The sequence below is a fragment of the Xyrauchen texanus genome, chromosome 43, assembly GCF_025860055.1.
Source record: "Xyrauchen texanus isolate HMW12.3.18 chromosome 43, RBS_HiC_50CHRs, whole genome shotgun sequence".
In the NCBI taxonomy this organism is placed as follows: domain Eukaryota; kingdom Metazoa; phylum Chordata; class Actinopteri; order Cypriniformes; family Catostomidae; genus Xyrauchen; species Xyrauchen texanus.
Window position 1 is genome coordinate 29,517,552 of NC_068318.1, and position 26,837 is coordinate 29,544,388.

At 36.6% G+C, this 26,837-nt stretch overlaps 1 protein-coding gene across 4 annotated transcripts in view; it reads left to right on the forward strand.

Annotated features, from left to right (window-relative positions):
• The first annotated feature begins 1,109 nt into the window (after positions 1-1,109).
• LOC127635716 (membrane-associated phosphatidylinositol transfer protein 2-like) overlaps positions 1,110-26,837 on the forward strand; it is a 75,293-nt gene continuing 49,565 nt past the window's right edge. For all 4 annotated transcript variants that reach the window (XM_052115941.1, XM_052115943.1, XM_052115942.1 and 1 more), the window contains exon 1: positions 1,110-1,690. The gene's annotated coding sequence lies outside the window, so the exon portion shown is untranslated. The remainder of the gene's footprint in view (positions 1,691-26,837) is intronic.

Consider the following 26,837-nt stretch of genomic DNA (forward strand, 5'->3'; position numbering starts at 1 on the left):
ACGTTGTTACTCCATGATCATGCGCCACACAGGCTTGTTTCGCTGTTGTGCACCATGTCTTGCAGTACAAGTTTACATAAGGTGGCAGATGCCATAACTGCCCGGCCCTTCTCACAATGGAAGTGAATAGGCCACTTTTTGGAGGGTTTAAAGGCAGAAATGTGAAGTTTAATATCATAAAATCACGTAATTTTTCCTGTAACAACTATATTAGGGTTTATGGCGTTACATCATCATGGCAACAAAGTTGTAATATTGCATATAACTTTTCACAAAAAAGGTTTGTAAGTGATTTTATAACACTAAAATCATGCTGACATGCATTTTGCGGCTATAGTTTTCAAACAGTATTTTAAAGGTGCAGTACGCCATTTTTTTTCCCTCCTCAATTTGTTATGCCCAATTCCCAATGCGCTCTTAAATCCTAGTGGTGGTGTAGGACGAATCTCAGTTGCCTCCACGTTTGAGACCGTCAATCCATGCATCTTATCATGTGGCTTGTTGAGCACGCTACCACGGAGACATAGCGCATGTGCAGGCTTCACGCTATTAACCATACCATTAAAAACAAAGATGTCGCTAGCGTGAATAAGGTCCACCACCATGAGAAAGAGCAAAATGATTGACAGGTGAAAGGCGTCAATGTTTGACACATTTTTATTTGCTGTTCACAAAGTCTACAGCTGTCACACTGACCAGTGAGATATCTCAGGACACTTATTTCATGTAAAAATTACAGCACCTTCAACTTTCATGGATTTGCCCCATTCACTTCCATTGTAAGTGGCTTCACTGTAAACCAGATTTGTGCTTTTGTTACAGAAAAGGAGGGACGAGTCGAAATTATTTTCTGTGATAACCAACATTATGCCACTAATGCTGTCGATCGAGCTTAACTTTTATTGGACCCGGAATATTCCTTTAAGAGTCACTTAATTTGATAAAGTCGGTAATAATTAGTTATTGCATTACAGCTGCTCTCCACCAGAGGGCGCAACAGCAATGGGGAAAAAACAAGCCTCTAGAGAGGAAGGGGAGGCTATTTTACCATCCAATAATATTACAGCAGAAATGATGCTGCTCGCACTTTCGGTAAAGATAGAACACAGGAAAGGACGTGCACGCAGAGAAAAGCTAGGTCAATGTTTTTAGAAAGCGCATATGCTTTAAATAGATCCACAGAAAACCCACGAGACGTCACGGAGAAGCACTGATCAGCATACCTGTACACTTCCTGTGCTCGCTGCTTTTAAAGGATCAACAATATTCTGCTGCAGAGGATCTAATGCTACAGGAAGCCTGAAAACAACAATGCACAAGCAGTGAGCGCCCATCTGATTGACAGTCGATCAGCAGTGTGGTTTAACAAGTCCTGTCACTTTCTATTTGACGTGTGCATGTTTTGGACTGTCAGCCGGAGGGACTATTTTAAAACCGGCGGACTGTTTTTTATGTTCTTCACGCGAATGCACGAATCAGACTGTCAGGCTGGCCTTTCCTGTTTTATTTACAGTATTTGGTTGAAATGGTAGCCAACTGCTTACTTGAACACAGCCGGGTGAAATAGCGTTGCACTGGCCGACAGACACCTCGATCTGAGCCGGGGCTGTGCGTGGGATAAAGCCGCTGAACACTGATGGCCACATCGTGCCGATAACAACCGATTCGAGCTAAAATTCCCGCGCCTAAGGTAAGTAGAGCGAGCGCGGGTTAAATGCCCGCGCGCTTGTCTAATTTGAATTAAATTCTCAACGATCGTTTTCCCCCCTAAACGGTCATTAACGTTCACCTGTGAGGAGTGTTGGGTAAGTTACTCTAAAAACTAACTAATTACGAATTAAATAGTCTACAGTGTAATTAGATTACTTCACTAATTACTCTGTCTGAAAAGTAATTGCATCACTTATTACTAATTACTTTCTAAAACCCTTATCAACCTCGACCAGATTTAAAATACAAGGATGAATTCTTTCAAATAAATCATATAAAATTAAATAAATTATTCATGAACCGTCCAATGAATGTAAGGGGGCAGCATTAAATTCGAAGACATATATTTTAACATTACACATTAAATTTCAGTTTTAAATTCACAATTGTTTTATATAGAAATGTCTATAGTCTATACAGTATTTAACGCAATTACATCAGAAGTAACCAGTTAAATTACTGAGAAATTAAGAGTAATCCCTTACTTTTTACAATGAAAAGTAATTAAATTATTTAGTAATGCATTACACCCAACGCTGCTTGCGAGTTTTCTTTTCAGTCACTGAAATACAAAATTAAGCGACTTAAACCCTGATTTGGAAACAGATTGTCCTATTTAAACGATCCATTTGGGAGTTATTGGTGATTATTAATGCATTTCATTTGCTTTGATTAACTTGTTGTTGTTTAAGCCTTTATATATTTGAGGTAAAGCTACAATGTTGTGCTACCCAAATAGCACATTTGTAAATCTCCGAGATGTCCAATTTAGGTCTTTAAATCTGGAAAGCATTTAATTAACACATTTTAATTAACATCTGCTAAACAACTTAAAAATATCAGATTTACAAACATAAATCATAAATGTCTCTAAGACATTTGCTGAATGTCTTATTGACATATGTCTTAAAGACAAATTGCAGATGAGCAAAAAGCATTATAAATACGTCTTCCAGGTGTAAACATCAAACAGTCTAGACAAGTGCTATCGGTGATATTTATTATGCTGTAATTTCCAGGCTTATCTTCAGGCTTTTACATTTTTGAAGATTAGATGGGATTTGTAAATTGGCCAATTTTTACAGTTGAATGAATGAATGAAGCTTATCACTGTAAAGGCTAATCACTTATCACAGTCTGATATTGCATTAAAGACTCATTCACCTGTAGAAATGTATGCTGTTTTAAATATTCATTTAGACTCATCGAGTATATTTTAAAGGATATTTGGTATATCTAACATTTATATTTTCCCCATACAGAAATCTGATACATGTAAGGCAATGTAAAATACTTTCATAGACAGACATGTGTGATACAATTATGTTAGTTAACTATTCCATATAGTTGTGCTTATGTGTGGCACAACATGTGTATATATATATCTACAAAAATAAAGAATAATATATATATATATATAATGTATGTATGTATGTATGTATGTATATATATATATATATATATATATATATATATATATATATATATATATATATAATGTATGTATGTATGTATATATATATATATATATATATATATATATATATATATATATATATATATATATATATATATATAATGTATGTATGTATGTATATATATATATATGTATGTGTATGTGATTTGTCGTACGTGTGGGTAAATTTAATATTGCACATGTATTGCATATATCAGATTTTTGTATTGGGTTAATTCACCTATCACCCCCAAGTTGTTTTTTTGTATGACCCCTTACATGGTAGTTTCATAATGTACTCCTGTCTTGGGGCGATAGGAATGACCTGCACTGTTCCAATCACAGTTCCAGCTTTTTCAAGTGGTTCAGACCCCTTCCAGTGAGAGACGCAAGATAACAGATCCAAAAACAACTCCGAATTAGGGTTTACACACAGAGTGGCGACCATGACTCTGTTAGGTTTCCTATTTCGAAAAACAGCTTTGACATTCGTCCCAATGATGAACTCCTCTTGCTGACCTGGGACAAGTGTTGGAACAGCAAACATTGAACTATGTACTTAAATCTGGATAATTTAGAGTCACTTTGGATGTTCAGTTAACAACCAACATGGTCCACACTATTTCAGTCCCACTGGGATTTCGCAACACTTTTTCCTGATTTTCGCAGCCCAAAATGACTGAATTTGCTGCGTCTTTTCTCAAATTTTGCGATGCAATTTGCTGTATTTTTTTGTTGTTTTGCAGTAAAAACTCACAAATCATCATTAAATACCTCTGTAATTGTGTTAATTTCATTGTAAATGCAATTACATGTAAATATTTTAGTGCACAATAACTTTCTATGCAGTTAGCAAGCAAAAACAAAACAAAAACAGAATTATACACAAAAATGCCTTATATTTAGGTGAAACCTTTGGGTGTTTTGAAGACTGTTAATTATTTTTGTATTAACATTTTCTGCCTCAGACAATGCCAGATATTTTTTTTAAATATATGTGCAATAAATCTGTTAACTAAAACACAAATGAGGATTAAATAATTGGGCCTGTTGCCATTATTACTTCGTCTAATATCGAAATCTGATATACGTAAACAAATACAATAAGAGTTCATATATTTGAGCATTTATGTACAAATTTAAATTCCACAAATGTATCGAGGAAAGCAAAATTATGAAAATGGCAATTTATTAAATATTTTGAAACATTTTTTGCATATACTGTATGTGATCAATTTTGTTTTAGTAAAAAACATTTATGAACATTTATTATCTGCATATAAGCATATTGCTATTTTCAAATATATTAAGCACTTCACATTCAAATCGCTTTACTACTTAACTAATGGGGATTTTAAGTGAATGTTTGGAATTCTTTGTATAAACGCTAGTCTCATTCGCAGCACGCAGTGTGAAGATTAAACACTATCTGTGATATATGTGGCATGTGTGCTGTATTCGATCCCACAAAAGTTTAGACAAGGATTTTGATAGTGAACGCACAAGTTGGAGGAGACGGAGATGCTAAACACTAGACGCTAGACGCTTTTACTATGGAGTTAATACAATTGCAGCTGTGCATGTTGCGACTGTGTCAAGCTTTTCAAACATGTATTTTGCCACTGTCAAACATGAAGGAAAGCGTTGGGATTCCCTCAGATTTATTCTTTTTTGAGGAAGATTTGCAGAAATTTTCAAACATTGCAAGCTGCCGCAAATAATGTGGAGATTTGTTGAAACTGCAAGATAAAAGACAAAATTAACTGAAGCTCCTAACCCGTATTTGAATGATTTTATACATTACTCTGGTGCCACACGATTGGCTGATTAGATAATCGCATGAATGTGTAAATGTACAGGTGTACCTAATAAAGTGGCCGTTGAGTGTATAATATAGTAGAATTAATACTATAACATTTATTTTAAATCATACCTGTTAGTTAGTACTAAAATTTACCCTGCTGTTTCTCCAATTTGTATTGTCCTTCTGTTGCTGTCTTTGCTCTATATACAAATATTTGTATCTCTTGATCACCTGTGTAAATGCTGAATGACAATAAATTAAATCTTGGAATTATTACACTTCTGTACCGTGTTTACATAAAGCAGTCAGGACTCGGGACCGTTAGCATAGGCATGCAAGCTTTCATGCATATTTTGTGTGCAGGCTTGTATTTTTACTCCAATTTTATCAAGTGTTTGGCTGTGTCTCATTTATTATATTTATTTGCAAGTAAGCAATGTTACGTTTTAGGTAAGTCTCGTATCTAGAGTCAACAGTAAACACTCTCAGTGAGTATAAATACAGCAGTATCATCGAGTCTAACAGAGCGATGAGATTTTGAATAAAGAGCAGAGACCCTTCTTTTTGTAGGAATATGACATGCCATGAATCTATCTATCTGACTGTCTCCCATCCATCCGTGCTGTCTGTCTGTCTGTATCTATCCATCCATTTATGTCTTTCCTTTTTATCTGTCTGTCTGTCTCTATTCATCCATCATTCTTTTGATCTTCTCTGTCTGTCTGCCTGTCGATCTGTCACCATCCATCCATCATTCTTTTATTTTTTTTTTAATTTTTTTTCTATTTGTCTGTCTCCTATCCATCCATCTGTCTTTCTTTCATATGTCTGTCTGTCTAGCTATCTATTATAGCCTTTTCAAGAATATAGTTGGATATCTGGCAGGGCTGAAAAACACTGAGTGGGATATACAGATGAGTGGTTGACTTGGTACCCCCTTCAGTCCTGAGTATTTGGTTACATCAGTGATATCTGTTTTTAATTTAGCTTGGCAGGGCTGTTGATTAATAAACACATGGAACACAGTTCTGCTTGATAATTTTGGTCTTGTCATGATAATTAGGACGTTCATCACGTCTTAATCGCAGGCTTGCAATTATCTTGTCATGGAATTGTTTATTTTAGCTGCGACTCCACTTTGGAGCCCCTGCATGGGGAGAACGCTGCCTTACCCTAGCAACCCTCATTTATGCAGCGAGTATATTTTGCGATGTTCTTTTCGAGCACAATGAGGAAAGGAGAAAAATGCTTCCTTGTATCTAATTAGCCTGCCAAAATGATTAGGTTTGTCCTTAATGAATCCTGTTATGAAGCAGACATCGTAGAATGAATGAGTCACGGTATTGATTGCCTTCCACCCGCCCTGGCCGGAGAAACGACTGCTAATGGTTGCAGCTCTGGCAGAGACCTATGTGTGGATGGAGGCAAGGCAGGCTGCTGCCAGACTCATGACAGCATGCCAATATGACCATGACACCAGCAGCGAGCCAGTGCCACACCAGAGAGCAAAAGCAAAATGCCAGGACAACACTACACAGTTAAACACACCTTGTTATTTATAGCGACATAGCAAACACTGACATGCATTCCCACCAAACAAGGCAGCCAAGCGTGCCAGGGGCTGGAAATGTGCTACAAAATAAAAACACAAAATAAAGACGTAATCACACTAAAATCATTTTAACATCTATATTGTTTGCATCTTGTTGCTGTACTTCTGAAAAATGTGTATTTTAACATTTACAGGTTGGCTCCATTAACTTGCATTGTAAGTTCCTTTATGTAACTGAGATTTGTTTTCTTTTTCTTTTCTTTTTTTAAGAAGTTGAAATACATTTTTGTGGTAATCAACATCATGCAACAATTGCTGTTGATTGGCTTAACTTGTATTGAACCCAGAATATTCCTTTAAGCAAAGAAATGTGCTTCAACTTATATACTTGTTTAATAGCTAAATTCCTGGTACTATATTAGTACTACACTACCCATGATCCTAAAGAGAGATCTACCAATTAATGAAGTCACTGTTACTATGGAAATGGGAAATGTGGCAAAAGAGCTCCAATCAGTAACCAATCTCTCATTGTGAATGATGTAATTGAGTCTGTCTTCCTACACTCCTAACACACACACACACACACACACATATATATATATATATATATATATATATATATATATATATATATATATATATATTGTAATTTTGTGCAATAAACATAAAATGTATTGTTTTCATATTGTACTTATAATATGGGACTTTAAGTCAGTATAGCTCTACTGTACCATAATGTTTGATTCAATGTTAATATAATTTGCTTCATGGAAAGAATAGTTCATATCATAAACGCATTTAAGTACGTAATCTAAAAAAGGGAAATCTAGATAAACTCGTTGTCCTCACTAATCAACTCGTTGGACAACTGGTCGGTCCATTGTGACCCATCTCTAGTGGTCACATTTGCACCGGATGGAGCACAACAGTTGGGTTCCGGAAGTAAAAATTCCATTCATGTTCCACTTGATTTTTAATTAACTCATAAACCTTTTAAGCCAGACTTATCTTCAGCTCAGAGGTTGTAATTCATATATGCTGCTGTGAAAGCCATTAGCCCACATTATTTCAACTTAATAAAAAAAAATAAATCATGTTTAATAGCAGAACATCTGGTGAAGATCTACCCATGATCCTGAAGTGAACATATTCACCAATAAGAAAATTGCAGTGAACAAACCATGGCTAAAGAGCTCTGCAGCGACTGCCCACTCCCTTGATGTACTGTGAATGATGCAATTAAGTCGGTCTCCCAATACTCTTAAACTACTTTGCATTTGCATAAATATATTATTTCTGTACTTGTAATCAACTTTAAATCAATAGTTTTATATTTTTCCATAGTTTTAACTCTTATTACATCATTCACAATGCTTGGTGGGATTGTAGTTCATTCCCTTATGAAAGTTTCTTTTTTTTTTTTTTTTTGATTTTCAAATACTTTTATGCTTCAAATCAAAGTTTGCAATGTGATTCACCTCGGAGCTGGTTGGTTTGGTTCATGGCTTAGAACTCCTTTTATGAAGGATTTTATGAAAACCCTATAGAAAATATGAATGGGAAAAATACTCCTGGAACCAAGACAATTGAAAAGTGGGCAGGCACTCTTGCACTGTATTGCATTTGTGTGGTCTGCATGATAGGATTAAAGTCACAGGCGTACAGTGGAATCTGTTAACCCGTGTAACAGTACCACTTTTCCCTGAAGTGAGCCGAGAGTGTAACTGAGACTTTCGACCCTCTCCAGACACTGTATATCTGTCTGCTGAGGCCATTAATAAATCAAGTGTGTATGTTTGTTTGCGACTGGTTTGTATCGTGTTTAGTATAGCTTGTTCCGGATCCCCTCCAGTCTTGAGTTGTCTTGGAGACTGGTGGATCAGAGATGTCAGCAAATCATTGATACATGCTTGGTGTTTTGATTCTATTTCCTTCTTGGTTTTCTTGGCATACATTCCACTGGGCACCACTGGCATCTACGTTTCCAAATATACCCATTGTGCTGGAGCAGGAAATGTGTTGGTGTTTCTGTGTGGGCATATGCTTGGGTGTTATGTTTTAAATAACTCCTGGAAAGTTACAAAAACCATGGCCTCTCCATTGATGTCTCTGTTCACAGCTCATTAGTCAGCCCAGTTTATCTGGAACTGTTGATTCCCATAGTCGACAAGGGGAACAGCATCTCTATTGTAGATCTTGATGGCTTGCAAAGGTGACAAAGACTTGTGTATGTTTGTTGAAATTGTAGCATCCACCGATCTCAAGCCAATTCACAATTGGACCATCTCAGACCGCTATTGCAAGACTTGTGACGACATAGCCAAACATCAGGATCCTTTGAAATTTTAATAGCGTGGTATGCCCCACTTACAGTAAGAGACTTGGGAAGGCAATACACTGAAAGGACCACTCTATTTTTGAATAGTTACCAACTTCAACCTCTTTTGTGACATCAGTACTTCAGATTTTAGATTGCGTGTGTGGGCAATAGTGTTCTCGAGAAAGCAGAGCGCCATTATTAATGAAAGCAATCAGGATATGGGCAGTTGGTCTTTATAGATGCTTAATGTTGGTAACAAATGGCTCCAGGGTTGGGTGGGAGAGGAGAGGGTTTTATGTCATAGCAGGCTCCTAGTGGCGAGAAGCAACTGTCTATATTTCAGCCTCTGCACTTGGAGCGCATCCAGACACTAATGGTATTGGGCCTAATGTGGCACTCTGAAGCCACGCCCATTGTGCATTTGATTAATGGTGATGCTCGCACTGTTCTTATCTGAACTTAGAAAGAAATTATGGCTCTGAAGTAACTGCCTTTGCTATGATTTTGCTTGCAATATAAAATAAAGCAACAATGCGAATATCGCATCATTTAATGTACAATATACAACTTACCACGCGCCCCATTAAGAGCGAGAACCCCCTAATCGTGACCACGAGGAGGTTACCCCATGTGATTCCACCCTCCCTAGCAACCGGGCCAATTTGGTTGCTTAGGAGACCTGGATTCGAATTCATGACTCCAGGGGTGGTAGTCCGCGTTAATACTCTCTGAGCTACCCAGGCCCCTGTACAACATACTTTCTATTTTACTGCAAGTTCCCTATTATTCCCTAATATAGTGTGCATCCATAAACGTTAAAATACACTCTGTTTCAAAAGTATAGCCACAAGATGGAAACAATATGTGTTAATGTGATTTTAGTGTAATTAAATTGCTTACTAACCTTATCAGCATAAAGTTTTATCCAATAATACAACTTTGTTGTCATGACAACGCAACAATGGTAAATTCTAAAAGCGATTTTTATCTCACTGAAATCATTTAGAAAATAAATGATCACACAGGAGTCATGTTAACACGAAAAATGTTTACGACTTGTGGCTATGCTTTAATAATTTTGTGTATATATACTTACCCCATTTACTCCCATTGTAAGTGCCTTACCGTAACCATGGTTTTTAAATAAATGATTTTTCTGGTCATCAACATTGTGGTACGAATGCTATATGCGAAAATTATTAAAAACCTACCAATTAATTAGCATCATCACACTAAAACGTTCATGAGTCTCTGTGTGACACTTCATGCATTAATTTTTTTTGGTAAAAATATATAGGTAAATATTGCATTTATGTCTGTGTATTGTTATTGCCACATAAAAGTGAAAATGATTAAATGTAGTTCTTCCTTGCCTTTTGTTTTGTAAAAAAAACTAAACTGGAAAACATGCCTTGATAATTTTTTAACTGGATTTTTCTTGCATTTATTATTAACAATACATTTTTTTAATCTACTTTGCAACAATGGTTGTTTGGCCAAAATGTTGGTTCATCTAGCTAAACCAAAAACAAATACATACATTTAAAGATGTATATCAATATTGGCATATGCCTGAAAAATGTTTTTATATTATTTATTTTTTTTATGTATGGCTCAGCCCATATACGTACACAATAACAATCTTTCAGTACTTCCAGCATCGTAGCTCTTCTCAGAGCTTTACGTTTTTGTAAAATTTACTAGAGATTGTACTATAATTAGGCTGTTTTAGCTCCTCAGTGAAAAATACACTGTATCAAACACCTAAGGCAATAGTCCACCAACAGCATTGATTTCTCAAGCATCAAGTTATGCCAATTTCATATCAAAATCAATACTGGCACAGATTGATCTGTTCTACAAACTGTTATTGCTAACTAAGGATGTCTGTTAAATAATAACACTGTGGCACAATACGTCAGTATTTCCATTTATGCTATTACTATTCACCATAATCAGGGACCAGAAAACTAGCTGGTATCTTGATGGTGAGATTTGATGTTCTTCCTGTTGAGAAAAGCTGCAATGATGTTTGTGATTGTGGACATTTTTTGGCCTCTGCGGTTCTGCCGAGTTGCCCTGAGATCTTCCTGGTAAGGCACTAGGACCAATGAAATGTTTCCCACCACTGCATGCATAAATATTCATCAAATCCATTGTATCATAGTATAGGAGCAGCTGTTTCTGTGACTCTCGCAAGGATTTGCAATTGATCATGAGGTTTTTGGATTTGCATTTCTTTTAAGCAGATATTTGCATCGCAAAGCAGAAAGCAGAAGTAGAATGAATAAGTTGAGGAGAGAATGCGGTTGATAAACACAGTGTCTCTCTTAAATTAGACGTTTGCATTAGTGTATCGGGAACCTTGTTTAAATTAGACGCTGTGAGTGTGCAAAAATATAGGTGTCATATTTGTGTATTCTCACTTGTACTGTGGCTCCAAAAAGTATTTGAACTCTTGTGGCATGCTTAAAAATGCGTGAATCCCATTGCAAAGCAAGTTTCATCTGCAAACAAAGGATGCTAGTGCTTTTCTCTGAACTAACTCAACTGGTGTCAAAGTCAGTTCCTTTCAAGTTCACAAAGTTGTGCTAGCAGAGAAACTACAGGTGTTGCTCATCACATTAAAGGGATAGTTCACCCAAAATATCAAATTCTTTACACACTCTTTATATCTTTTTTTGTCTGTGGAAAACAAAGGGAGATGTTATGCAGAATGTTAAGGACTCATTTTTGGGTGAACTGCAAATATGGACAAGTTTCACTAACGTTTGACAAACAGAAAGCATCCATATACTCTGTCTTCATGTTAAACAATATATCTATTGCGAGGCTAATAATTGGAAAGCTACTTTTTGTGAGTTATTTTGCATGAAAAGTGTGTTTGTGCCACTTGGTTTGATATTTTGTTATTTGATACAATACATATCTTTTTTAAGTGTGGATTTAGTGTGCAAATACTGAGCCATCATCATGACATTTTGGTGGCGTTTATATGTCACAGTTCTTCTGCATTTTGTATTTTCCCTCTTGGCCACGTTATATGTTCCTCACCATTGCCCAGCAGCATATCAGCAGTAGCATCAGGTATCCACCTTATTAAACTCATATATTATACGCCAAGCTCCCTAATGCGCTCTGCCAACATCCCCACAGCACCAATGATATACCATCTCAGACTCAAACCAAAGTCGTTTTCTCAGTAGGTTCCATTTCCCGCGATCGGTCTGTAAAAGGCTTTTTAATAGCTCAGAGTGGAGGCTCCGTATGCGGTGAGCGACTGACGATTATCTGAGCTAAAATCCCAGTGAGGTGAGTGATTTATTACAATAATTTAAAGGAACGAGTGTGCGCGGAGGCGAGCCACAATCAGCTGTCCATCGCTATAAATACACTGCGCTTTCTCGTCATCCGCCCCTCACGTCAGCGGTTTGTTTGCACTTCTCTCTTCTTCCATTTATTTGTGTTTCTTCTGTAGTGGCACGTTGTCCTGGACTTATTTGCCTCTTAATTTATTGAGAATAAGAGTGTGAGGAGACTTTGAATATTCTGATAAAAACTGTTTTACAGTGTTGTTCAAAAGATTTGTAAGAGCGCTTTATCCATGTGTTTGATGATGAGCAGTAAGATGGAAAATACTTTGAAAAGGATTACCTGCTGTATTTCATTGTCGGCAGAGATGCACATTGTCATGAATTAAATGTGAAATATTCCATTCCTTGTTCATATTGGCTGACCTTAAATAACCGAATCTTTTTTTTGCTTTGTTTAATAAATTTCTAAAGAAAATGTGAGTCCTGCTTCTCCATGCAAAAGTCGCTGCCACAATGCTAGTGTGTTGTAGGTGGTTGTCAGGGTGTAGCTATGCAGTTGCTAAGATATTCTTAATTATATTTAGGATGATATATGTTTGCTAGTGGGTTCTGGTTAGTTTATTGCACATTTGCCATTTCTGGGGTGTTCTGGGTCGTTGATAGGCCTGCTGACCCAACCAAGTCATAAGAGTTCAACAAATGATATTCTGTTTCTGAATTCTGGGGCGGGATTCACAAAAATCTTTTGAAAAAAGTTCTTAGTTCTTTCGAACTTCTAGCTAAAAACTTTAAGAAACGATTTAAGGAAAAAGATAAGACTTTTTGTTTTTTAGGGAATACAAAACATTAACTTTTTCGGAAAAAAGTTGTTAAGAAGAATTTTATTTTTAAGAATGCTTCATGAATCCAGCCCCTTGTCTCTATAGATATGGCTCAGGTCCCTCCCCCAATACAAGTCAATGGGAGTTTTAAACGTTTACTATTTAAAGGAATATTCCAGTTAAGCTCAATTGACGGCATTTGTGGCACTATATTGATTACGGCAAAAAAGTGAAAATTGAGGTACAGTGAGGCAATTACAATGGAAATGAATAGGGACAATTTTTTGAGGGCGTAAAGGCAGAAATATGAAGCTTATAATTAGGGATGGGATGATATGTTTATATCATGGTTTGGTTCAATATGATGACATGAGTTTCACGATTCAATATTATCTCTATATACGAACACTTAAATTACAAAATATTACAGAACACTTTATTTCCCTAAAAATAAATTACACATAATTTCTCATTAAAATAAAGTTGTTTAATACACAATTTAAATGCTCAAAGTTTAAATAATACAAGTTTCTCATATACTTTTCTCTATTCAAAAATATCACAAACAAATAAGCTTTCAAAAATAGTCTACATTTAGGCTGACTAGGTGCAGAACAAGCAATAGTACTGAACAAACCTGTCCAGAAAAAAAATATTTTTTAAGTTGTTTGTCGTCAAAATTATTATAATCACATTTTAACTTTGTAAAAATACTACATTCTATTAATTAATATTATACCATGAAATATATATATATATATATATATATATATATATATATATATATATATATATATATATATGACATATGAACTATCACTGTTTGAAATAATGTGTACAATTTACAAGTAAAAACATTGAGATTACATTCATTTGTGGAAGAACGCTAAAAATGCACTGTCACTTTAAGAGTTTCAATGTGCATTTCGCAGCGTTCCGGTTCAGTGAACATTACCGAGAATCAGTTTCTTTAGCGCATCCATGCTGTGTGAAATTAAAATTAAGATTTCTTTTTACTTTTTTATCTGACTATAAAGGACAGAAAGGATGTTAAGACACAATATTCAATGAATGTGTCGCCTTATCTTTGATTGACACACATTACACAGAGGAAATGATCAGTTTTATCTCAAGCACTTTTCAACAAAACAAAGTGATTTTCTAGGTATTTCAGTACTTAAATTTCTAAAAGCTAAATTCAAGCACTTCAAGGACTTTGTGTGAACCCTGTAAATAGTGTTGAAAAAGCACAGTAGTGGTAAAATCAAGCGATAGAGAGATTATGATATTTGATGGGTCATTTCATTTTGAATCACCTGAACAGAAAACAATGTTGCAAATTTCGAAATATCGAGTTATGCCACGATATGGTTCGTAATTTGTTTGGTTCAAGATATATCGAAATTCTATCTATTGTCCCATCTCTACTTATAATTTTATAAAAGCACATATTCTGTTAAAACTTGTTTATTAGGCCTATTTGAGCTGTAAATTGACATTTTTATGGTCGTTTTATGGTTTAAGGTGTTACTTCATTATGTCAACGAATATGAAAAAATTGGATATAACTTTATACAGTAAAGTAAAGATTGTATCACACTAAAATCATGTTAACAAACATTTTGTGTACTTGATTGGCCCCATTGTAAGTGCCTCACTGTAACCCAAATTATTGCATTTTTTTTTTTTTTTTTTAGATAAGGAGGAACGAGTCAAAATACATTTTTGTTGTAGTAAACATGATGCCACAAATGCTGTCAATTGAGCTAAACTTGTATTAAAGCTGGAATATTCCTTTTAATCACAATAGCAACAAACATAAAATTCAAAACGCTCTCCTTCCATGCGTTGTTTTGTCCTGTTTCATAACATCTCTAAAGCAAAGGAAACCAAACAAAAGGAAACGTATGTCACTGTGGTGTGCTCGCCGATGGTTAATCTAAAAATCATGCTTCGTTTCATCACAGTAAGTTACTCTGTGTAGTTTGAACACTTGCGTGTTGTGGGCAGCACTGGTCATGTACGATCAAAGCAAAGCAGAGTCCTGCGTCTGTGTTATGTCGGCTGTTTAAAGATGCCAGAGAATTTATATTCAATTTACTGAATTGCCATTACTAGATGGGTCTGTTAAAAAAAAACAAAAAAAACTGTTGATGGCAATCAGGTCAGCTAGAAGGATGTAAAATGTCAGACATACCAAAGTCCCCAAAATACTTCCTGTTTTTGTGTATCACATAGTGTGATACGCATGACACGTCTACTCTTGCCATTACAGGACTGCTGAAGAAGGTTGTGCATGAGGTCGGATGGACTAGAACAGGGGTGAGTAACTATTATGGTATAGGGGCCACATCGGGCTTAAGTAGTGCATAGGGGGCCACATTGTTTTCCTGTTTAGATACAGTGTTCTGCACTGATTGGGTTTTTGTATCTTTTAAGCACAGGAATAGTTGTGTAGTCAAGTGTACATGTGACTAATGGGACTATTCTGCGATTGCCTAAAGTATTGTATTGCTCTACAAAGGTTGTTAATTTTCTATCAGGCATTAAAAAACTGAATAATGGCTGAGCTTATTATAAATGATTTATTTTACCATCTCTACTTCCCTGTTAATTTATTATTCAATTAAACACACTCTACATCAGGGGTCTGTTTTAATAATAAAAAAACTGAAATTATAGAACTTTTAATGTTTGTCGCAAAGCGGGCGATTTTATTTTATTCTCAAAACATTACCCGTTTACATGCTATGATGTGGGTCTTGTCAATGGTTTGGCTCTCCATTCAGCACACAACTGAATAAAACAGGCTGCATGAATTTGATAAATGATTACTGCAAGAGTTAGATTAACATGCAGGTGCGAAGGGAATCCAACATTTCTAAATTGCACAAATAATAATGTATATTCTTCTCTCGCTTGCCTTTGCTCACGTGACATGGATTACCTTTCCACATATCAATGATGCCGAGATCTACTTTTATATTTAATTTCATCACTGAGAAGGGTTACCTGCAAACTTAGCAGCACCAAACATCACAAGCAGCCTCAAGAATGAACACAGAGTGGCCGTGTAACACTTTTCCTTGAGCAGAATATTGCACTAGAGATCACTAGCAACCCTGAGCATGTTAAACGCTGGTGGTGGCGTGTTCGTCCCAATGCAAGATAACTGAAATATCCAATGGAGAAAAAAAAAATGGTGGCGTGTTCGTCCCAATGCAAGATAACTGAAATATCCAATGGAGAAAAAAAAAAATGCTTTTAGGATAAATGAGCCACGGGCCACATTAAACCATGTGGAGGGCCGGATCCGTCCCGTGGCCATAAGTTGTCCAAGTCTGCACTAGAAGATGACAGTTTTGTTGCATTTGAGATGTTTCTTTGCAAAACTATGCAAGGAGTTGATATGCATGGTAACACATTTTATTGTGTGATTTTTTTTTTTTTTTTTTTAAGGACATATTTACAATCTATTGTTGTTCTGTGTTTAGTTGCCTCATGATGTCCGATGTTAAATCTTGGTCCTGAAGTAAAACATCTTGAAAGCCACTAGTGGTGGTGTCATTAAAGTTCTCCTTTTCCTTCATGTGTGCATTCTGAATGGAATTGGATGTTTGAAACTGCTGTGCTGACTAACTAACCTGATGTGCTGTTGTAATTGGACACCCCCTTATAAGTGTCCGATCTGGAGGACGCCGACCCCAAAGAAATCAATAAAGCGCTCTTAGCATCCCCTCAGAGTTTAAGATTGTGCCATATGAAATGTCACACGTATCTAATCTATGGGCCGACCTCACATTAACATTGTTTAAGTGAATTAATCTCAGAGACCACTGTGAATCTCTGCTTTGGGGAGCTAATATTCATCACTGATATTTTTGATAGAAGTGAAATGTGTTGTTCATTCTTATTACATTCTTTTTAGTGCAAAACATTGTTTTAACCAAAGCAGGCCCTCTCAAATGTCTGAAGTCAATTTTGGTACGTGCTAATGCTAATAAACTGTTATAATGGAACAAGATATGAGATCAAGCTGAGAGATTACTCTGTGTCATTTTTAAAGAAAAGCAAAATGATGGTTTCCTTCTGGTTGATTGCAACATGAGAACATGGTGTTCTTGAATGGAAACCAGACACATTGCCATGTGGTAAAATATGAAAGAATTAAGTAAGTTTGTGTTTTTGTCTTGGGCTTCTTTCTCATTTGCGCACATTGCAACCACTAAAATGTTTGAAGTGAAAGAACATACTTAATTAGCAAGTATGCCAGTATTCGGGACATAAACTTGTGCCTTGATAACCTTTTTCACATCTTTTTTGTTTCCATGTTTGCTTAAAGGGTTTGTTCACCCCAAAATTTTAATTCTGTAATCATTTTCTCACCCTCATGTTGTTTTTAGAACCTAACCTATAATGACACAAGAAGGGACGTCACCATTCACTTTCATTGCATCTGTTGTCCAGTTTATTATTTCTTACTGTTTAGGTTCATATTTGGTATCTTTGTCCTCACTGGAAATGCTACATCCTTGCACCTTTTACGTATTTTATTTAGGATGCACTAGTCCAAAGCTTACTGTTTAGGGTGGATGGTATGCATATTGCAGCCTGGTCTCATGAACATTTCGTGATTTTGGCAACATTTTTGCTAAATGAAATTACGTGCCTTATTACCTACATGTTTAGTTGCAGTTTCCCTGTGAAATGTCACTTGACACTACGGCTGCAACTTACGATTATTCTGATAATCGATTATTAGAACGATTATTCGACTTTTCAGCGATTATTGCAACGTTTAATCCTTTATTCAACTTGTGCCCTGACTTAAAAGGTTGTATTAAACGTGCTTACTAACAATAAAAAGGACAAAATCATCTTTTAAAAATACCTCTAAATGACATTCATTGAATTAAAGGGAAAAAATACTTATTATTAGAAATTCACTGCAAAAAATCCTATTGTTATCAAGTGTTTTTGTCTTGTTTTCCATTTAAAATTGTCTAAAAATCCTTAAAACAAGATAAATTTACTTAAGAAGCAACATATAAGATATTTAGGCTTGCTTTAAGAGAATGAATCTTAAATATATGTGTATTTTGTATATACGTTTATATTTTTTGACTTGGTTATACTTCTGCAAGTGCAGTGAAGACAAAATGTACTTCTATTCAAGATCTATTCTCTAAAAGCAAGTATAAATATCTTATCTGCTGCTTCTTATGTGAATGCATCTTTTTTAAAAGGATTTTTAGATATTTTAATATATTTGTATTTCTAATATTATAGTCAACATTCTCAGATAAAAAAAATTTCTTCTGCGTTTTAGTTCCTAAAGTAAATGTAATTTTTTTTTAAAGTTAGTTTGAGATATTTATATTGGAAAACAAGCCAAAACAAATTAAAAACATATTTTGTTGCAGTGTATAATGGGGCGAAGACTTCCTGTCTCACATTTCTGTTCACTTCAATCCATCATTAACTCACAAAAAACAAACTCTCACTTATTAAAGCTGCATACTGCCAATTTTCTTCACGATAAGAAATGTACAGTGACACATTTATTATGAGTCAATAAGTCACGAGCCATCACGTAATAATCTAGCTGCATCAAGCGTGCTCGCTCGAGGGATGAGCGTCCCCTCGACATAGTGTGCACCAGCCGGGTGCAGTTTGAATCTCTTCCCCCTTAGCCCGGGACATTCGCACAACTCATAGAAGAGGTGCTGACCACACAGAATAATGCCAGTTTCTGAGTTTGTAGTTAATTACATGACCTGCTTCCTTTAATATTTTAATAAAGCTATAACTTATTAAAACTGCATTTAAGATGTAACAGGTTTCCTGTAAAGAGCTCTGACTCCACTTATTCCACAACGAGAGTGCTTCTGTATTTACTTATTTGGTAATTCCCTGTGAAAAAAGCTGTGAAAGTTTAAGAGTGCATCTGGACTGCGAGCTGTGTAATTCTTCTCTCCTCAGTCAGGTGCGAACTGCAGTCCTGCTCTCATACAATATCATTAGAGTTTAATGTGATTTCATGTTACGCTGAGTTCAAATGACGATTCGACAATGAAAATTTTGGTCGACAACTTTTTATTGTCAACGTTGTCAATAACGTCGACTAATCGTTTCAGCCCTACTTGACACTTGAGAGATAATGAGCGTTCGACATCACTGGCGTAAAACAGCTGGTCGTAACGCTTGAGGTGGCAATTTTTGTATGTTTGCTAGAACCAAACTTTACGTAAGAGTAAATACGTGTTCTCATGAGATCACGTTGGACTATTGTACACTCAGCTTTAAACACATATAGCTATTGCCTAGTTAAGGGGTTTATGCCATTCTGTAATGCTTAGTGAGTGACCTGTGTTCATATTAAGCTGCAGATGTTGCTCTGTGCTCCCCTTAGACTCAATCTAATAGCTATCAGTCAGTCTGCAAAAGCAAATGCAAACAGGAGGGGGTGGGGCCTTTTACCAGCACAGCAGTTAGTGGGCTGTCCCTGTGCCACTTTCATCACACCCACCCTAGCCAATCCCATGACAGCCTTTTAGATTTCTATGGCAACAGAGCTTTATAGCCCCACAAGAGGAGGATACAGAAGAAACGACAAGAGGAAAAGGTTGCAACTAAGGAGATAAAAAAGACGTCCCCCCCCCCCTTGTTTCTTCTATGATTTAACAGGCAGCATTTTGTTGTTGTTTTCAGTGCCATTTTACACAAGAGGATAAAGTAGCATTATTATGGTGCCTGATGCTAGAATGCTTCTGTTTGGGAATAGGATATGCACAGACTGGTTTCTGTTGATTGATCGTATCACTTGGATAGACAGCATGATATGCGCCATCTAACAGGTAAATTGCTTCGGTTTGAGTCCCAGAGCTTGGTTTGCAATGCAACTGGTGTTTTTGGCAGGTCGGAATTGTGCTGAGAATGCAATTCAACGTTTGCCTTTTTTCCAGTTTTGTTCCGAGTGTCTAATGGAATGCTCTTGAATCCCACTGTATTTTCACTTGCAAATGAATCGGTGAGGTGTCCATTGTGATGTCACAATGGTAATAGTCATAATTCAGTTTTAAAACCTGAACTACATCGTCTTGCAATGACTGATACACGCCTTGCTGCATTAAAATGGTGGTCAGTGTGGGAAAAATGTCAACATTTGGTCGTCTTTGGTCACTCTATAGGGTGTACATTATATAAATTCTGTTGTAAGCATGTCTTCATCCAACATCTAAAAATCTTAAATAAAAGCACATTTTGCAGCTCTAATGTAATCTACATGATGAGCGAACATATTCCAGCATGGACACTTGACACAAACAAGCAATTACCATTTGCATCGCTCATTTAATGCTTTAAGTGAATTAATATGCCATTAACCGTTATTACCCCTCTTCTGTTTTAGTCTGTTTTGACGCTGAGATGTGCTTTAAATGATATTGGATCATTTATGTATCTATATGTGTTTGGATAGACTTATAGTTTAGGATTCTCAGAGAGCTGTCTCAATTGGAACTGTCCTCTCATAAGAACTGGAGGTACTTGCCAACGAGATACATTTTTAGAAACCTTCAGAACCTAATTATGGAAAATAGCTTGTTCTAGGGGTGGGCGATCTTCCCAAAAAATCACATCACGATCTTAAAACACATAATCACGATCCACGAACTGAATCTCTAATGTGCCGGTCAGTGATAACTGTAACTGTTTATGTTTCGGGACCTCGTGAGATACAATTAAATGGGGTTGTACTGACCTGAGTGCAACACTCTCGGGATGTTCCTTTGGATGCTTCCTTTTTAGGTGGTTGAAAAGGTTTGTCATATTACCTCTGGAAGAGCCGACCGTTACCCGACAAATTTTACACCAGCTCCTCATCCGCCATGCTGCTAGTTCATGTTGAATTATGTTTCAAATATGTCACCGTGCTTGAAAGACACATGATAGAGACACGTATAATTGGCCAATCAGCACAGCCATCTTGTAGGCAGTCATTGTTTTAGTTTTAGCATTATTACGAGTACAAAAAAGATTGCGATCGCTACGATCCGCTTGAAGATGTCTTCAAGATCGATCATGATATAACATCGTCAGATCGCCCACCTCTAGCTTGTTCCATTACATCTGATCTGCATCTTTAGTTTGCCAGAAATGTATTTACTAGGGATGTGCAGGAGTAGTCGAATATTCGTTCTGCAATAATTATTCGAATAGTAAGTTTTGCTTTGCTGGCCATTTATACAGTGAGATGCATGTTAAATCCTGAACACACAAACTAAAACTGGCAGTTATAACAGAATGCACTGGGTGGCGCTGTCGATCGCATTTGATGAGCAAACGGTTCTGTCAGTTCGATCAGATGGACACCAGAAAAGCGGGTTCTTGCGAGAATGTGGCTTCCTGTGAGAATGCTGGTATGTATAAAGGAGTATAGTTTACAGAGCATGTGGATATGCTTGTATCTAATGTCATGTTTTTGTTGAGAAAAACAATATAAACATATTAACTATTATATGCCGAGTGTTTATACTCGTCTTGTATGTTTCTTTTTCTCCGCTTTGCGTGAGCTTAAATGCTTTCATTCTATTCTTTTTTTTTTTTTCATGCATTGCTTGTTTAAATAAAACAAACAAACACAGGACATGATATAAGCTTGTTTTGATTATAATTAGAAGCTTGTTTTTTTTAATGGTGACAACCTTTATTACTAAAATAAAATTTTTACAACGTCTCATTAATCTCTCATTAATTACCTTCATTTAAATAATAGAATATTTGAATATACATTTTTTTATGAGCTCAAATATTCAAATACCAAATTATTGATGAATGCAATGTCTTGTACGTTTATGTCATCGTAGAGCACACGCTGGGTGGTTTACTTAAACGTAGTGCTGCAAAATTTTACCAACTTGTAAAAAATGGGAAGATATCCCTCTAAAAATCCTTGTCCTTGCATGGTGGTCGAATTTGTCCATGTTTTACGAGGTTACGATGTAAAGCATCAAACAGCACAAATGCCACAGTGACTGCATTGAAACGTTTTCATGTTGTGTTCTAAAATACCCTACTGCTGACATAACAGGCAAACCATGTGATTTCAAGTGACTGCAATGTTGTGGCATGCAGATAAACTGGTTTCAGTGGAAGCAAAGAGTTAATTGTTCTCATTTGTTATGAACTGTTTTTTTGCTTCAACACCCAGATTTTACATTGGACATTAAGTGGTGAACCAACACAGATACAGAATAGTTTATCGTACAAATGTAAAAAAGAAAATATCCTTAAAATAACTTTAAATGTTAAAATTAAACTATTAAAATTGTTTTATTCTTCAGAGTATAAATCTCTGAAGCCAAGAATTTGCCATACAATAGGACTAGGAGAAATGTAAAAAAGAAAATTATTTAATCGATTATCGCTTTAAAAAATATCGCAATATCCAATTTCAACGTCAATCACCCCCCTTGCTGAGTGTCTGTGAATATTTTAGTTTGTTTTTGCATAAAAATGTAATTAAATTATTGAAACATGGAAAACAGAAGACATTTCTAAATGTACTCTCTCCAATGGCCCCATTTGCCATATCTGTCAACGTCAACAGGTGGAAAATTATTAATAGCCCACAAATTAAGAACTAGAAACAATTGGGCCTGGGTAGCTCAGCTTGTGACGCTGACTGTAGGGTTGCAGCAGTTTCATGGTATACCTGTATGAAAATTTACAGTTTTCAATGTACATTTGCTTATCTACGGTATTGAGCAACAAAATACAACCAGACGGAGAATCTCACCTGCGTGTGCACATCTCCTATCCTCCTTGACTGCCTGTCAGACTCCTCAGCTTGCACACAACACACACACACACACACATGCAGCGAAGAAAATGTCAGAGAGAAGCGAGGCGTGGGGGTCTGACATTAGTGTGCGTGTGCGCGCGCGCGAGTGTTAGAGCAGTGTTTCTCAACTGGTGGGTCACAGATCTATTCGGACTGTGTCGCGGACAGCAGGGAAAGAACAATGCCATTGTTCTCCCATTGAAGATATTTCGGTGGCCACCCAAGTGATGGCCTATTTAAGACTGCCAATCAGATTTATTGATAATATCAAAATCAGCTAAAGGCTTCTCATTTGTACTTTTGCACAAGTGTAACAAGCTCGCGATCATGATCTCTGGCGCACACGCGTGCAACAACCGGGCTTCCCTCAATATTGCGGAGCGCAGACATAAAAACTAATGTGACCAATTTCAATTCTAGTGAGACTAACGGAGGAAGTCAAGTCAAACCTATCACACAGTAGCAGTCCTGACATGCCAAACAGCACTTGAGGAGGAAAAGAGCAACACTGCTATGCGATAAATAGTTTTTTCATTATACATCACCTTTACAAAATTGTTTCACAATTTTACATGAGTAAAAGTAACTGTTATATTTTGACAAAATCTTATAGTTTCATATTAAATAATCTAAAGGTAGAATCTATTAGACCTAATTTTATATCAACAGTGGCCGTTTCCAAAGTAAAATCGGATCCTGAAGCAAAACCAGTTGAGAAGCACTGAGTTAAAGGTACTGAAACAGTCTGGCTTCGCTATCGTGCACCTACGTTAATTTAATTGTTAATAACATTAAAAGCTCACACAGCTGATGTTATTTTTCATTTAGGAGTTAATTTAACATGCTATGCTAACATATATAACATGTTATATTCACATGCTATTTTCTTGTGTTTATAATTCCGTTTATTATTATAATTCTGTTAGCTTTCTTATTTATTCTATTTATTTAAAATTATCTTCAAAAGGGAGATGTTGTTTTACACATACTTCATTTAAAAAAATTGTTTCAAGTTTCAATTATAATAATGCGTTTGTTCAACCAAAAAATGTTTTTAAAACATTCCGTTTTTACTCCTTTAATTGTTAACCTTCATTGTATACCGTGATACTGTGAAACCATTATATTTTCTGAGACTGTTATCATACCGTTGCAATCCTAGCTGACTACCACCCGTGGAGTCACGAGTTTGAATCCAGGGCATGCTGAGTGACTCCAGCCAGGTCTCCAAAGTAACCAAATTGGCCCGATAGCTAGGGTGGGTAGAGCCACATGGGGTAACCTCCTCGTGGTCGCGATTAGGGGTTCTTGCTCTGAACGGGGAGCATGGTAAAGTGGACACTGTCTGAGCAGCGAGGAGAATTTGTAGTACAAATTGACTTAAATATTGACCTGTTTCTCACCCACACCTATTATATTGCTTCTGAAGTCATTGATTTAACCACTGGAGTCATATGGATTACTTTCATGCCGACTTATGTGATTTTTAGAGCTTCAAGATTTTGGCACCCATTAACTTGCCACCAAAAGAGCTGAGAAATTCTTCTAAAAATCTTCATTTGTGTTCTACAGAAGAAAGTAAGTCATGCACATCCGAAATGGCATGAGGGGATGTAAATGAGAGAATTAAAATTTTTGAGTGAACTATTCCTTTAATGTAGTCTGGGTCATGTTTCCTTTTACCTTGTGTTATTTTGTTAGTTTTTTTGCAAGTGAACCCATTGTCTGGGAATTCGTATATAATACTAGTGCATAGTTTTATTCATGGTTTTAAGGATCAGGGCATGACAACTAGATATGTGAATCGTAAACTAATCGAGTTTTGTTCGATTTTTGGTCAAGCAAGATCAGGGTTCTTCCATTTGAATGTTTTTTTGGTGACCGCCCAATCAAAATTTCGGATCACCTGTGGCAAATTTGACGGTCTGCTCTGCTCTAACTCACTGTATCTGTGAAGCTTTGGCACGTCAACTGGGCTTCCCTCAATTTGTGGTCCACAACGCAGACCACAAAACTGATGTGACCCATTTGAAGCGCTGTGGAGGAAGTGAAACCTCAAACAGTAGACAGCCTTAAAATGCCAAACAGCACTAAGCAGGATCCGAGACAACTCTCAGACATGCACCACAATAAAGTTTTTTATAATGACACATCTTCACACTTACTTACATTGATCTAATAAACCTTATCTTTTAGTTGTTCTCCAAACAACATTAATAAAGAGCCATCCATAGTCATCCATCGCACTGTAAATATAAGGGCAAGTACATAAAGAGCTTCATACTCTGGACCACCGAGACAAGGCTAAATTATGGACAATATTTTCCTCCTCTGTAATATATGTTCTGTTTGAATGAAACTGGCCTTGTTTAACTTCAGATATTCCTAAAGATTGCATAAAATATTAAGAGCTTGAAGAAAGGAAAACAGCACTGGAAACATACATTTCCACTAGCACAGTCCCAACTCATAAATAGTTTTTGGATGGCCGTATACGTTAGTCACCACCGAAGATCATCCCCCCTGTGAAGATGTATTTGGATTTCGTTGTAGTATTGGTTTGCTCTACACAAAATCATTTTCTGCCATACAGCTCAAGTTTATATGAAGGTCTCCATCTTCTTGATGGTGTCTCAACACATTTGGTTGATGTTTGTGGTCTAGCCATGTCTAGTGATGCTACCAGGTCCCTGACCTAGTTTAAGACCAGAATGCACCAGTGCTGGCAGCAGTGACTCACCAGCATAGACCATCAGAGGCATGTTTCCACTGGCGGCTATTCCATTCCAGCTGTGACCTTATATTTGTTTATAGTGGAAGAATAATAAAACCATCTTGGATTTAAAGTGACACCAACTCCGAATTACTCAGATCAATTGAGTATTCTCGTTTAAAGCATTAATTCACCCAAAAATGAAAATTATGTCATTGTTTACTTACCATCATGCCATTCCAAACCAGTATTGACTCTGTGGAACACAAAAGGAGATGTCTGAATTGTCTACATTTCTGTCTGCTCTTATCACAAAGCTATCGTATGGCTTCAAAGGACTTGGAATATAGTGTACGGGTCACACAGACTATATTTTAATGGTATGTTTTTGACATATTTGGAACTTGACAACCTGTGATCATTGTATGGCAAAAAGCAGCATGAATATTAGGCTAAATTTGTCATTTTTTGCTCTACAGAGGAAAGTCATAGCTGGTTTGGAACAACATGTAATGACAGACTGATATGTGAACTACTCCTTCAATGCCTTTTGGAATCCTAGAATCAAGCACCGGCAATGAACAGTAGTTCCTAACCTTTCCTTTTTGACCCTTTGATTGTTGCTTCTATTGATAGCATCTAGCGTCTAATCCCCATCTAGCGTCGTAATTGCATTGAATACTTCCTTTTAACCAGGGGTGTCGCAATCACAGAGCAAACCTTTTCACTCCACAAATGTTCTGTATGGCGTAACCCAGTAATGCATGCTTTTTATAGCCTACATAATAGCAAGATTTTTTCAAATCATGGTCACCATTTTTAGCTGACAGCTGTTGTACCAAGCATGGCTTCTCTGGGGAACTCCAAGGTTGTTGTTTATCCATGGTCACTGACTGTTTATGAGTCTCTTGTTTACACCAGCACAAACTCCCAAGAAAGAGTTGAGTGAATTGTCCGTGGATAATCCGTCTTACTCAAAGCACCCTTGGTCAGGTGACTCCCCCTGTTGAACTGCAGAAGAGTAACTGTGTCTGCCAGACCTCAGTGTCATAACCAGGTGGATTTACTCTTCTTAAGCCGGGCAAGTGCTCAGGATGAGACTTATCGTGTTTTCCTTTCTTGCAGCCGTTGGCATAGATGCCATTCGTGGACCGTTGGATCACATTACTACACTGCTGGCTTACAGTAACACTGTATTTATTAATTGCGAGCTGGTTGCACTGCATGATATTTGTAAACATGATGTCAGAATGCGTAATGCATGCATGAATTTGCAGAATATCTCTTGGTACTTGGTTTT